This window comes from Eurypyga helias, unplaced genomic scaffold, assembly GCF_000690775.1.
Source record: "Eurypyga helias isolate BGI_N326 unplaced genomic scaffold, ASM69077v1 scaffold44759, whole genome shotgun sequence".
Lineage (NCBI taxonomy): Eukaryota > Metazoa > Chordata > Aves > Eurypygiformes > Eurypygidae > Eurypyga > Eurypyga helias.
The window spans coordinates 1,242-4,438 of record NW_010274797.1 but is presented as its reverse complement, the minus strand read 5'-3'; the positions used below and the strand labels follow the sequence as shown (position 1 = coordinate 4,438).

The 3,197-nt window shown below is 43.1% G+C and overlaps 1 pseudogene; it reads left to right on the top strand.

The window, feature by feature from the left end:
• Positions 1 to 2,612: 2,612 nt before the first annotated feature.
• LOC104515794 lies at positions 2,613 to 2,740 on the top strand (annotated as a pseudogene).
• Positions 2,741 to 3,197: the final 457 nt, after the last annotated feature.

Below are 3,197 nucleotides of genomic sequence, written 5' to 3'. Positions count from 1 at the left end.
GCCCCGTCCTCGGGTCGGGGCGTCAGGGGGGTCTCCAGCAGAGCTCGGAGATTCGGCTGGGACAAGTGTTGTGTCCGGTACCCGTGCTTCTGCCCTGTCCTTCTAGCTCGCTTGGATTCACGGAGCAGCACTGGGATTTGTATCTAATTGTGCTCATGGACGGTTCTGATGCAGCATTCGTTTGAGCCGTGTTTCCGTGGATGGGCAGATTTGTCACTCTTCAGTCAAGGCCTTTTCAAGTTTTCACTTACTTTTTAATTTTAGTACTTCTGTATGTTTTTCTGCTGTGTTTGGGGAAAAAAAAAACCCAACAACTTGTTGTCAGATTTTGCAAGTACAGCTTGATGCAAAGGCAGAAATCTCTGCAGAGTTTTTGCTGGGTGTTTTGAGGAGCTTAAGCTCCATTTTTCCACCAGCAGCCACGTGGATGACTCTAAACTTTGAACTTCCCGTGTCACGTTCTAGAGCCGTGCACATGCCCTGAGCTCACAGTGGAGCTTAGGTAATGTTTATGACTGAGTTCTGGTACTTCTTCCTAGAAGGTGAATATTTAGGGGCTGATAAATGCCACATGGCCAAACACCGTGTGTCTGTGACACCACCCTAGATTTACTCCTCCACTTTCTGTTTGTGTTGTGTAGCTTTACAAGATAAAATAAGCCTTATATACGCTCCTTACTAGATCAAGAGAGGTGTTGGGATGTTTATTATAAGAAGGTGGGCATGTGGTAATGCTTAGGACGTCAGTGCTTTTGTCAGACTAGCAGCTCGTTCTTGGATGTGGACCAAGGGGAGTTAGACTGAAGGCCATCCAGCTCACTGTGCTGTCTCTGAAAAGGTGAAGTGATGGGTGCTTATGGAAGGAGTGCGAGGGAAAAGAGCATGCCTTCTTTTAGCATCTCTCTGTTAAACAATGCCTTAAGGAACACCCTGAAACGACTTTTTAAAAAAGTCTGCTGGAACGTCAGGCAGAAGACTTAATTATGGCTATTATCCAGCTGCGGTAGAATTTGCTGCTTTCCCTTGACAGTCAGTCTAGAATTCCTGTTTTATTTAGTAGGCTGGAAATAGAAACTGGGCACTTCTGCTGTGGACACCAGCTACCTGGTACCTCCTTTTTAGCCTGTAATTACGTTAGGGTCATGTCCATATTGCGTGTCCTGTCAGTGAAGTGTTGCAAGACAGTGCGTAGAACTGCCATGCTGAGGTTTCTGTTGTTCCTGTAAACAGTAGTAGGCGGGCTTGTACGTAGTGCTTTTGCTTTCCATTACATCTACAGGAGTGGCTGCGCCTGTTGAAAAGCTTTGGGGCAGTTGTTCACATCTGTTTGGACAGTCTGTGTAATAATCACAGTTACGGTGTTCTGGCCAGTAGCTGTGCAGTATGTTAACATAAACATGTTCACAATTGTGCGTCACTTGGTAGGAAGTACTGCCCTTGGATGCATTTGTAAAACAAGACAAAGGGAACAACCATGACTCTCAATGATGTCGTTTTAGTCAACTTGCTTGATACTTGGCATTGTTACTTTTGATTAAGGGAGAGGGAACTTCCTGACTCTCATTGATGAAATGGAAACAGACATCTCATCCAGTCTTACTTGGAATTCGTCATTTGCTTAATTTATAGTGTAACAGTAAAACAGTTCACAGGTACAAACTAAAAAATTGTCATTACTTACACTTAGGAAACAGCTTTATGGACCAATATTATATCTATTATGAAAGTAGCATCACAATTCTCTCTTTAAAAAAAACCAAAACAAAAAACCCAAAACTTAAATTATATATGCCAAGCACACAGTGAAACAGTTTGAGATGGAGCTTTATCTGTGAATATGGTTGGTGTCTCTCTCCTCTCCCTTTTTCCTCAGAAAGAAAAAAGGCACCCAAACACAAAAATCTTTAAATTGCACTGAAGAGGATTTGACCAAAGGCATTCAGACCATTTTAGTGTGGCCTTCTGACTAGCCATATAAATACTGAATTATGTTACAGCTGGATTGCTAGTTGAATTTATCTAGTAGAATCTTTACCCTAAAGCTTATAATAGTTCTTTTCTGTTTGCCTTTTTCAGTCTTGGTCTGTCTTCTTTGGTTTCAAATCTTTGATTTGAGGCCTAAGAAGGATTTTTGTTTAGACAGGACACGACTAGAAATCTCCTGTGCCCATGCTGTTGTCCAGCTGTTGCCTGTAGATCTTTATTAGTGGCTGGAGGAAGCAAATGCATGGAGCTAAGGAGCTGTCATTCCCTTCTGCTCTGCTTATTCTGCCGAGTCAGTTGTCTGGATAACAGTCCCGAAGCTCCATCGCACAAAAAGCGAAGGCAGGAGTAGGTTGATTTCCATAGAAGTAATCTGAAAACCCTTTGAGGGGAAAAAATGTATCGTGTTAAATTAAGATGATTCCTGAGTTTTCCACCTTTGATTTGCACATTGAAAGACCTTTGAAAAAGGTTGAACCTGTGTCTCGGGAACGTGCAGCGCCTCTTCCCGATCGCCAAGGGTAACATTAAGGCAGTGCGTTTTCAAATGGAAAGAGTGCTTTTCCGCATGTGAGGGGCACTTCCTCCCATGGTGTTTGCTGTCTGACTGCTGACTCTTGTGTTCATAGGTGACGGGGCACCTGCTGCCAACTATGGCTATACCAGTAGTGGATACAGTGTTTATGAAGAAGAGAACGAAAGGTTAACGGAAAGTCTGCGCACCAAAGTCAGTGCCATTAAATCGGTAAGTGTTTAATCATAGGGGTGTCATCACACTGATAGGATTGAATTGTATGGACCAGGGAAGCAGTAGACTTGGTTTAAAACATAAAATAACTGGGGTTTTTTTAGCTAGAGGTGCCCTTTTTTGCTGATCTTGAGGACAGCCATGGTGTTACTTACAGCTTACTGTCCCTGCAGAAGCTAGGAAGTTAGAGTTTAGGTCAGTAAGCCTGCTCAGGTTCATTTAAGAAAATGGACTACTTGTTTTTGGTGTTATTGTGGCTCATCGCAGATGCACAGAATGGTAGTTCCAAGAGAAGATTCTCATTTCACACATTCACAGAGTGGAAGGGGTTGGAAGGGACCTCTAGAGATCATCTAGTCCAAACCCCCAAGTGGATACCGGCTTCGGCTCTATCTGCTGATAAATCTGTAATGTGGAAACAGTTGTTAGAAATAGCATGCCAATATACTCTGAAAGGGAAATCTGT